The following is a 12,065-nucleotide window of genomic DNA, read 5'->3' as shown; positions in this document are numbered from 1 at the left end:
TTACACATTTCTAAATATTCTTTTTTTATTTGACTAGGGCGAGCTCTGGTTGGGATGAATTTCTCATCAAAGTCTGGTTTATAAGGAAGATAAACTATCTACTTATTTCTTTCCCAGAAAGCATTGCGAATATCACTACAAATTTATGTTTGAAATTCTTTTTCAATTATTTTAATTTTAGTCTGTAAAGATGACTGTTGTAATTTTTTCTCAATAATGAGAAAATTGATTTCTGTTTAAAGAAAATTGATTTGTTTTTCTTTAAAATTAACTAGATCTTTGATTTGATCTAATTGTTTAGTATAAGGTTCTGTTATGAATTCAAAAATAATTGGTTGATTGCTGATTGTTGTGTGAATGCCTATGGAATCTATTTTTGTAATAGGCATTAATAAGCATAAAAATGGAGTCCCTAAGATAATACTTTGAGACATGTTTCTGATAAGAACAAAATCTGTGAAAAATCATATACCTTGATTACAGATAAGAGCTTATGGCATTTTGTATTTAATTTTCGTAGAATTACCACTTGCACTGGTTAATGATTGAGTAGTTTTTTGGAAATATTTGGTAGGAATTAATCCTTCTTGAATACAGTTCATATCAGCATCGCTATCAATCAGGGTGATGGCATCTTTGATAATAAAATCAGATTTTATTATAAAAGTGATTCTAATATACCATTTCTGAAAAGTAATCTGGTTCATAAGCATTAAATATTGATCTTCTGATTTTTCTTGATTTTCCTTCTATTTAGAGGTTTGCCCTTTATCTTTAAGGTGACTGTTAATTTTCTTGATGTCATTAAAAATAGATTAGTTAGCTATTTGAAGATGTTTTACTTCTGTTTTGAGAACATTAATTTCCATTTTAAGATCTTGGATGGTTATGGTTTTTTCAAGTAAGGGTGGCGACTGTATTCTACTGGGGACTTCTTTCATATTGTAGTGCTCTAAAGGAATAGCTTCTTCAGTTTTCTGATTGTGATAACATAATTCTAAAAATTTTAATTTCATTTCTGGATCCTTAATTAGGTTTGCTAATTCTAGCATAGATTTCTGGTCATCAGTTAAGACATTGAGGCTGGGTCCTCCTAAGTCTAAACCATTCATTTCAACTATTGCTTTCCAATAATTTACTTCTGTAAGAGCATTAATATTACTGGTTTTACAAGAACATTGTTCTGGAGTATCTGAGTCAGAAGAAGGTTCAGATGGAGAATAAATTTCGGCTAGACCATCGTCATCTAAATTGGATATACTATCATCACTAGATAGGGTTTGTAAAATCTGTTGTTGAAGATGTTCATCCATAGACATCTCATTAAGTTTCTGTTTTAATTTAGCTTTGCATCTATTCGCATAATGTCCTATTTTTCCACATTTATAACAAGTGAGTTGTGATTTGTCTTTCTTCGGATAAGATTTCTATTTTCTTTTAACTGATTTCCTAGGCTTTGGGTAAGACTGTTGGAGATTATATTTATTCCTTTTGGAATATGATTTCCTAATATGATTTCCTAAAAAATCTTTTATATTGTCTCTGTTTCTTTGATTTAGAAGGATACTGAATTTTGGTGTCATAAGCAAATTGATCACAAAATTCGCCTAGTTCTTTTATGCCTGTTAAATTCTGTTTTTTCATGGGATATTGGAGTTTAAGGTCATTACAAAGAGAAAGATCTTCTATAATAATGCCAACAAGTTGGCCATAAGTATACTGGTCATAAGGAATTTGCAAGCCATTATGGCGGTCTCGAAGCTTTTTTCTGATTTTGTCGGCAAAAAGGTTGGGAAGACCATCAAGGAATTTGGCTTTCCAATGCTCACTGTTTGCATCACTACGTTGCATAACCTTAAGCAGGAAAACATTTTTGTGCCATCTAAAATGGGTTAAAGATGGACGTCTAAGATTCTATAAAAGCTCACGTTTACAATCGCTATTACCCATTTCGGGTCCAACAAAGTGGCGTAAGATAGTTTGAATGAGAGTATAAATAGCATCTTCATTCTGTCTAGCAGTATGGGGTGATGGGGTCAGTTTCAATCTTAAAAGAATTAAGTATTTCATTTTGTTGAGCGATAGTGAGAACATTATCCCACCATCCTCGAAGAATTCCGGTGAAGCCATTAGCAATAAAGCAGGTAACCAGATGATTAGTATTATCATTTTGTTTACAAATAGTACCACACATTAACATTTGATGTACAATTTCAAAAATTTAGTATTCAGTTTTCCCATCGATATTCCATTCATAAATGGTTTTGCCAGGGAAGGATTTATGGGTATGAAGAAAATCTTCCTTATATAAAATATCCTGAGGTGTAGGTCTGGAATAATAATACCTACTAAGTCCTATTAAAGCCATTTTGGAAGTCTGTTCAGGAAAATGGGTTTTATTTACAGACTGAATATCCTGAAAATTATTTTGTATTTCTAAAATGTGTGAAGGAGAAAGATCATCTTCCTCACCATTACGGTTGTCTGGTTGTTGAGCAAAAACCATATTTATTTGAGAGCTGGATGATTGTCCTATATTAATGTTTTTCATTTTTTGAATAAGAGCATCCATAAATTCATTATCCTGTTTAGTGGATCTAAGTTTAAAATTAGTCACCTCTAAGGGAGGTTTAACATTTACTGGTTGAATAGGAGGAGTTGATGTAGATCTTATCTTTTGATTGTGTACCAATTCTCTTATTGATTCTTCAATTCTGGTCAATTGTTGGCCTACATTTTGAAAATGAAGATTTGTATAATTATTTTGTTTAATTATCGAAATGAGATCTTTGACTTGGGCAAATTCTCGTTTTTCAGCTGAGGTGTCAAATGGTTTAACAAAAGCTATTATGACTGAAGGATTACTGGAGAAAGAGTCCACAATTGGAGATAATTCTAATGATTGTGGAGGCAGATGTATGGATTTAATACTTTGACCATCGGTTGCTAACCATGACTTCTGGAGGTCATCTAAAACATGAAGTTGAGATTCTGGAAGAATGTCCATAATAGTGTCAAATTCAAAATACCATTCTGGAAAAGACCTAAGAATCTTATGTTTGTTTAAATGAAAATAATTCTATTGCTTAAGCGTTTCTAGTTGTTGTGAGGTATGGTAGTTAAAATACCATATCCTAAATTCCTAGTATTGAGACTGCATGAAATCCTGGTTTAAATATTTTCTAAGTTCACTTCCTGGAGAAAAATTCATTAAACTTTAAAATTCATATCACTAGCTGTTGGGCTATAAGGCCTTCTAGTTTCATAAACTCCATGAGATATTTGGTTTTCTGATATGTGAATACCCTGAATGACTGGATCTGCAAGTGGATCACTAGGTGTCCTACTAGGTGGTCTGGAAGGCATTCCTTGTATTAATGATTCAATAGGATCTGAAATAGATCGTCGAGATGATTCTGGTAACTCTACTCGATAAGGAGAAGTAGTTCTAAAGCTGGTATTAGACATGCTTTGTCACGACCCGAACCCGCCTCTATAGGTTAAGGCCATAACCGGCCAGTAATCACGAGATTACCTACGGCCTCAAACCAGATCAGACATAACTCATCAGAGTAAAGGGGCCAAACGGAAGCAATTTCAAAAAACTGTCCATAGAGCTGTGCTTACATGGCACATCATAACAAACCATACATATGCATATTGATAACTCACAACAAAATATATACTACACAAGGTTCTGTACATACAAGATCATATAAGTCTAAGTCAACCCAAGAAAACTGTATACAACATATTCAAAGACTTCGCCCACATGACAAAATAAAACAGAATGACAAAAGGCGAAGACGGGTCTCGTGCATGAGACGCAAGGGCTGACTCTTCAAAACCTTTGTTGTTCCTCACAGACTTCACTGGGGCTGGGTTTGGACTTCTCTTGGCTCACCTACAAACATATGAATAAGCGTGAGCGAAAGCCCAGTGAATAATATCAAATAAAGGAGGTATACAAACGGTATGTAGAACAACATGCTTCAAACGGCCTTGGGCCCAATTCATATTTTCATTTATGTCAGACTGGCTTTTGGCCCATTCATTTATTCGTATCAACTGGCCTTTGGCCCATTCATTTATTCATGTCGAAACGGCCTCTGGCCCATTCATTCATTCGTGTCAAAATGGCCTCTGGCCCATCCATTCATGTCAAAACGGCCTCTGGCCCATCCATTCATGTCAAAACGGCCTCTGGCCCATTCATTCATGTCAAAACGGCCTTTGGCCCATCCATTCATTCTTGTCAAAACGGCCTCCGGCCCATTCACTCTATCGATCAGATCAAACTGGCCTCTGGCCCATTCATTTGGCATAGCAACATCGTCCACCAGTCGTATCAACGAACTTATAAAACTTACATAGAAGTAAGTAATTTGGACAACAACATATTTCAGATATCTTTGTTAAGATATTACTCACAGTGATCGGTTGGTTGGTTTGCCCTGGAGCTCGACCCTACACATTCCCTGAACACAAAAGGGTCACAAACAATTCAATCCGTTCTAAATTCACATTTTCCTCTTTAGGCTTCATTTTTATCTCTTTAACTCAATTACAATGCTCAATGCATGCCTAAGAGTACTTAGAAGTGAAAGAGGACGGAAAACGAAACTCAGAATGCCTTTTCAAAATTTCAGAAAATAGAGTCCCCGTTCGAGCGTGGACTTCCCTGCTCGAGCGGACCCAAGAGGCTTGCAAAAGTGCTGGATGCATCAAAATTACGCTCGAGCGTGAAGTCTGGCGCTCGAGCTGAAGGTCTGTCTACATAGCTCCCCGCTCAAGCGTGAACTTCCCCCCTCTAGCGGACATCCAAGTCTGCAAAAATACTGGGAGCATGAAATTCATGCTCGAGCGGCGGTTTCCTCACTCGAGCAGACATCAAATTTTCTGGGTTTTTCCAGAACATGTTCTTGAGCTCCAATTCGACATTCAATGGTTCTAGATGTATGCTTTTGGCCCAAACTTCACATAATCATATACTAACATGGTACCAACACCAAATTACAACACAATGGAGCTCAATTTCACAAATTAATCACATGCATGTCCCAATCTACACCAAATTCACTTTCAACATAACAATTTCATGCATTCAAGCTCATACTTCTTATGGATGGTACATGCATGTGAGATATAACTTCCATTTCAACTCAAATTGTACAAATGGTGGTCACAAGCATGGATTCTAGCCACAATTCTACATAGATCATATTTTTCATGCTCAACTATACAAATTCACGGCTATTATGCACATGCATGCATTCCATGACTTCAAATACAACAAAATCAACTCAATTTCCTTATAATGAAACTAATTCATGCTCTTGACCATTATTCAAACTTGAATTCAAGATCAATTACCTACCTAGAGGCTCAATTTCTCCAATCAATAGCAAATTCTTGAGTATAGCTTCAAAGTTTTCAAGCTTCAAGGCCAAAATTGCACAATTCTCCCCTCTCTCTCTCTCTCTCTATAGCCGGCCTTCTCACCCTCTCAAATATATATCTCAGATTTTGAGCTCAAAAAAAAACCATGAGAGTGTATATGGCCCTTTATATAAAGCCCCACTAATTCCAATTTAATAATAATAAATAATTGGGCACTAATTTATCAATTAAATCAATTAACTCTGATCTGAATCAATTTCCAATTAAATTTCACTGTAGGCTCTAAAAATTATGCCAATCGCAATGGCGTAGTCAATTTCAGTTTCTATGGCCGATAAGGCCTTCAATTTAATTTCCAAAGCAGACAATCAAACAGATATTCCTACGATGAACAGATAGAAATTCAAAACCACATATTTTCACATAATGGCATACAAAATCATAATAAACACATAATCACATTCATGTTAAGGACCAATTAACATATTACGGAACAGGGATATCACATGCTTCTAGATTGTGGCCTCCTAAAATTAAGCTATATATTACCTTCTTGTGTCTGCACAACCTGGTCAATGGGTTGTCTAATGACTGGTCTAGCTAGAACAACATTTGGAATATGCCATGTTTCTGGAAAGGTAATGTTTTGCCCAGAGATCATTCTTGGAACAGCTATCTGGTTCCTGAAAAGATTAGTGTTATAGACACCCCATTTTTGACCGACCTTAAGACTCAAACGTCACCAGTTGAGCGCTCGGTGATATTGCATATTGTGCTCATTCAGAAGTTTCAGAGTCCCGACTGCAAGCCTTGCCTCGGGACTTCCGGACTCTTTCGTGCCTTGCCTCGGTTTGCGAACCAGGCTCTGTTTTCTCCGTTTTCTCTTCCCAAAGGGAGGGAGAGGTCTCGTAGATCATCTCTCAGTGGCCGTAGGCTACGTTTCGTGGTCGTAGGCCATTTTTCCCGTTTGGAGCCCGGTTTCTGATTTTTCAGAGTCGACGGCCGTGTGCCTCGGTTCGGGACTGCCTAACCACCTCTGTTTGCTCTGGTTTTTGGCACACATCTTATTTCCTCCCTTTTGAGGAACATTGTGGCCTGAGAGACTAACTTCGTGGTCAAACGCCACCTCCGGTGCTTAATAGTCAGTTTTCAGGGCCCCAGGCCGCGCGTTTTGGCCCCCGAACCTCCGTTTTGCATCCGTTTTGGTTCATTTTTGGTGGAGACCTTATTTTCATTGTTAGGAAGCTTGTAGGAGGGTGAGAGGCCAGCAATTGTTCTGAAAAGCCAGCTTTATTTCTTCATCGCTCTCCGTCGCCCGTTTTCCTCACTAAAAAGCTAATGTTGACCATCCCGGGGCCACTTTCTTTAGCCCTAAACCCCATATTTGTGTTGTACACACCTGGGAGGCCACCAATATGTATAGGCCGGCCAGTAATTGTCCTTGACCCTTTTGAACTCCTCTAAAAAGTTGGATTTTCTCTCTCCTAGTTCACATTTTCTGGGTTTTAACCACATAGTTGTGCTGTGCACACATGGGAGGCCACCTTTTTGAGGTGGCCGGCTAGCAATTCTAGTTGACCCTTTTGACCTCTGGCCGGCCGGCCACCTGAACCTTTTGAACCTGGCCGGCCAGAATCTCCTCTCCAAATGCCTTCCAACTGTACCCTCTGTTTCCCCCCAGATTTTGTATCCGGGGGGGTGCCTTTTGGGGGGGAAATTTGAATTGGTTTTTCCCCCCCTTTTCCTCCACTCCTCCCTCTATAAAACCAGACCCCCCAGTTCCATTTTTGAGGGTTACAAATTCTTGTTTAGAGCCTTGCTTACATCTCTCCCTCTCCCTCTCTTCCAAGCCTCAAAACCCTAAAAGCCTTGCACCATTTACACACCAACCCATAGCTCCACACATCCACTCTCTTCTTGGTCCAAAGGCTGCTGGTTCATTGCTCTTCAAGGGTAAGCATACTTTTCCCCTAAACTAGTCTTTTCTTGCTTCATTCATAAGCCTTGCTTGCAAGCAATTTTGGGCTCCGACCCGAACTGTAAATAGTCATATTTTGTGCTCATCTCCATGTTTGATTAAGGGTCTTTCTCTGTTTGAGGTCTCCTCCTCACCCTTTATGCTTAAACTCTCTTTTAGGCCTATTTTTGCATGATATTTTAGGCTTATTTGTGAGCTGTTTCGGATTTGGTCATAAACTGTGAAATGTCTTGTTTTGAGCCCCTCTTCAACTTTGTTGAAGGGCTCTTTTCCATTTGAGGTCAGCTGCTACCACTTGTCTCTTTATCTCTCTTTTAGGCCTTTTTCTTGCATGATAGTTTAGCCCTATTTGTGATTATTTTCGAGACTTGATATAAACTATAAAGTGCTTCATTTTGAGCCCCTATTCAACTTTGTTGAAGGGCTCTTCACTGTTTGGGGCCAGCTGCTGTCCCTTGTTTCTATTCTCTCTTTTAGGGCCATTTTTGCATGATAGATTAGCCCTACTTTTGTTTGTTTTTGAGAGTTGTCATAAACTGAAAAATATCTTGTTTTAATCTCATCTTCAAGTTTGTTTAAGGTTCAATTTTTGTTTGAGGTCATATGCTTCCTTGTATGCTTGATTGTCTCCTATTTTGAGCCTTACACCTAAGCCCTTGTTGCATGATTTGTTTGGCCTTCTAGCCACTGAAATTCAGTGGATTTTCAGTGGCTAAGACACTATTTTGAGCTTCCAAATCAGAGGGGAGTGACCCCCTCTCACCTTGACTTATTTGGTGGTCATTTTGGCCTTCCAAAGAGACCCTATCTTGCATGCTTTGGAGTCACTTTCTAGGGTCAATTTGGTGGGTTTTGGGACTACCATATTTGATTTTCATAGTTGTTTATGCCATGCCAAATGTCTATCTTGCATGTGCTTAATGACACATTGCATGGCCCTCTAAAGTAACTCATCATTTTTGCATGTGTTGGCTTCATTTCAGTGGTTATTTGGGCCTATTTTCACATGTTTTGTTCACTAATTTTTGCTGGTTTGGTGAGATTCCATATGCTTCACACACTTGCCATGTAAACTATGTTTGCTAGTCAAAGTTGCATGCTACTTTAGTCCATCTTGCTAGCACTTTTTGGCCATGCTTTGAACTATAAATCTTCATGTTTTGGGACTGCCTTGGCTCTATCTTTATACTTCATGATCAAATAATGCATGCTTTGTATAGCTGTAAGTCATTCCATGTGCCTAGTTTCGAGTTTCGGGGGTCATCTCATGCATCGGGTGCCATTTTTCCATGTTTCGGGACTGTTTAGCATCATATTTCAGTGCTGAAATTTGCATGTTTGCATACCATGTTCCATGCCTTGCCATGCTTTGGTAGAGTGGCACTCGATGCATTAGGCTTAGTCCTCGGTTTGCGCACATGCGTGCACGCATTTCGAGAGTCTCATTTTCACCTAATGGCTACTAATGTGAGTGTGGCTGAGGTCCACTCATGTTAGTGTAAGTCCATTATGCATTGTGTATGCCATTTCATTTCGCAACATTGTGTATGCTAGGTTGTATGTTAGAGCATTGCGTATGCCTCGTTACATCATGCATTGTGTGTGCCATTTCATAGCATTGCGTATGTTAGGTTGCATGTTAGGATTGCATTCATGCATGTCATGCATATTGCATTGCGCTTGAGATAGGAGTTAGCCCAAGCACGGGAAACGAGGGACGTTTCGTACTCCGAGTGACGGAACGTGTCTCAATTCCCGGTCATCGACACTCCGGATTACCCATGATGGAGTCTCGGCCTTGTTGTGTCCATATGTGCATTCATTTCATATTGAGTCGTGCAAATCGACTCCTCGGCCATCATGCATCGAGATGTGTGATTGGTGGCACGAGGATCGAGGACTACACTCCCCGAAGAGTAGTCATGTATACATATGTGAAAATACTTTGCTATGCCCCTTTGTTGCTCTCTGTTGCAGCAAATCAGAAATCAGCAGCCTTCCGGAGCTTGGCACGCATTCCAAGAAAAATTACAAACAGAGGCAAACCAGGGCATCGCAAGGGATTTCCGCGCAAGGCAAATTCAAGCATGCATCATTCATCATCCGGAACAGAGTTGAGGCGGTCCACGGATTTGCGTGCAATTTATTGCTTTCCTAGATTAATGTGTTGTTTAATTAGGATTTTGTATTTATTCGGGACTGTATTATTTATTCATTGGGGACTGTATTATTCTTTCGGACCCTCTGCGCGAGGGCACAACTGTAATAAGTGTGCGTGTGTGTGATGTATGTCTTCCAACCCCACGTCTTTCTCCCTTTTATTTATCAGCTTATGATGGTTAGATTAGGGCATGTTTCAATTAGCATACAGTATGGTAGCATGTTTGCATTCATTCATCTGTATTGCATGCACTAGGCTCGACGCACCATACTAACTGCATTTGTATTTCAATTTCAAATTGAATACGTGTTAGCTGTAGCATCATCATATGCCATGTTTAGAATAACCGAGCCTATCTTAGTTGCATCTTGCATGTGTTGCATTAGGCATTTCTGTATAGTTAGGATCATGCATGGATTTCTAATTAGCTTCTGTTTTGGCTTGGAGTACTCGGTAAGTTTTATGCTTTAGCATCTTTGCATGTGTGTGAGTGACTGCCATGATAGCATGCTTACCATGAGGCTAATTACTTATGTGACATAACTGTCTGAATGCTTGTGGGTGAAGATTGGATTATTTGAATTGGAATAAATGCATTGACTGTGAGTTTTAAGCCCATTAGATAGTGGCAAAATCATATTTTTCTAAGCCCACCCGAGGGTGGCAAATCCACGTCTTAGCCTACTTGCGGGTAGCGCCATCAAACCAACTCTCAAACAAATAAACATGAAATGTTTTGTTCCAATTCAGGCGACCCAGTCTATGCTTGTATGCTGTGCGCATCACATAGTAAATCTAGGCTAATAACCGGAATAAGAACACATAATGTTTTCAAAACTAGATATCATGGTTAGTAGAGGCCGATCTTTGATTGGGAGAGCGGGGGTGCTCACGAAGTGACCTTCCCCAATCGTACCCAAGTTCCCGAGCCGAGGCAACTTTGGTGATGACGGACACGTGGCCTTAGACAACGAGTCAGGGTTTCCTAAATTTCCCCAAAATAAAACATTTAGGTGGCGACTCTGTATCTGGCAAAGCAGTCCATGTTTGGCACTTCTTTCAAAAAATCTGTTTTCTCAAAACGATTTGCCGGATTTGGACTCTTTGGTTCTGATTAAGAACCATGACAATTTGAGAGTCCGAACTTGTAGTGAGCCCAAATGAACAGAACGAGACTCATCCTCCCGGGGCGTTCGGGGGACGTCTACAAGTGTCAATTAGGACAGTATGTCTTAATTCACTTTGTTTTTGGGTATAAGGATTTAAGGTTGTGAGAACCTTTAAGTGGATTCTAAAAATTGCAAATAAATGAGGTGTTCCTGGTAAATACTGATAACCATGGGTAAGAACTCGTAGTACTAATACTTCTGATAAATTTGGATCCATGAGTGCTACACTCAGGTTAGGATAAATGTTAAAATATACTGGTCCATGTGATAAACTGGTTTCAATAGCTCCTATAAGAGAAGATTTCCAATCAAGACATCTACTATCTCGTAGGGTACATTGAATACTGGTATTTTGCCCTAATAAGGTGAAAGGTTTAAAAGCTATATGTACTAATCCTATATGGATATATTTATATTTCTTGAAAAAAGGTGTTGAGTCCTGAACATGAAGTAGTTTAATTATTTCATCATTATTCTGTAGGGGAACTGCATGTTCAAATGTCTTTATTATCTTTCTGCTGGAAAAATCAAATGTTCCAATTTTACAAATTGTATTTGGTTGTACATTTGGGATAGTCCATTTATCTAGGGCTTCCTTGACATCCTGATATATAACGAGCTCTGCTGCTCCTGGTGTAGAAACTACTGTATTGGCTACTATTGTTATATCTGAAGGTTCGATGGAAGACATAATGAATGTACTATGACCATATATGCATAATTTAAATAGAATATAATAATAATAATACCAATGATAATAAACTTGGCTCTGATACCATTTAAGGTTCTTAGCTCTAACCCTGTTCAATAAATTCAATACAGGATTTGGAAAAAAAAATCCAGAAATTAATATATTGAATATACATAAAAAAAAAGGGTAAATTACATTCACTTTCCTTGAAATTTGAAGAAAAAATATAATTAATCCCACAATTTTGACATAATTACACTACCTTTTTAGTATGATTAAAGTAATTGAAACTAAGTCAATGGTAAATAGACACTAAAATAAAAAAAGATATAAATATACATTTTAATATTGAAGAGATGCTCATATCATTTTTTTCATTCATATAGTTAACAAATTATTAATTAAAAAAAAAAAGAAAAGACACAAGTGTTATTTGAATTAAACTTTGAGAGAGATTAATATAATTATATAAAAAATATAGAACTAATTATATATTTTTTAAATAGTAAAACACTAATAAATCCCAAATAATAATCTTATAAACGGTTTGGTCCTCCAATTATTCTCTAGACTGAAAGGTCCCATTCTATGTGAATTATATAAAGGGCTAAGCATAAGTTGATGTGCTGAGTATACCTATTGGCTTAGCCAACCAAAAACTACCAT

The 12,065-nt window shown here is 38.1% G+C and overlaps 1 long non-coding RNA gene across 1 annotated transcript; it reads right to left on the bottom strand.

Moving 5' to 3' along the window:
* Positions 1-3,590: 3,590 nt before the first annotated feature.
* Positions 3,591-11,382, bottom strand: LOC145804468 (uncharacterized). The gene is made up of 2 exons (XR_014346236.1): positions 4,432-11,382; positions 3,591-3,904 (listed from the first exon to the last, which is right to left on the bottom strand). It is a non-coding gene; the product is annotated as an uncharacterized LOC145804468 (long non-coding RNA).
* Between the last annotated feature and the right edge of the window lie 683 nt (positions 11,383-12,065).

The sequence above is a fragment of the Camellia sinensis genome, chromosome 12 (assembly GCF_055761805.1).
Source record: "Camellia sinensis isolate YWXY chromosome 12, ASM5576180v1, whole genome shotgun sequence".
Lineage (NCBI taxonomy): Eukaryota > Viridiplantae > Streptophyta > Magnoliopsida > Ericales > Theaceae > Camellia > Camellia sinensis.
This window is presented reverse-complemented; position numbering and strand designations above follow the sequence as displayed.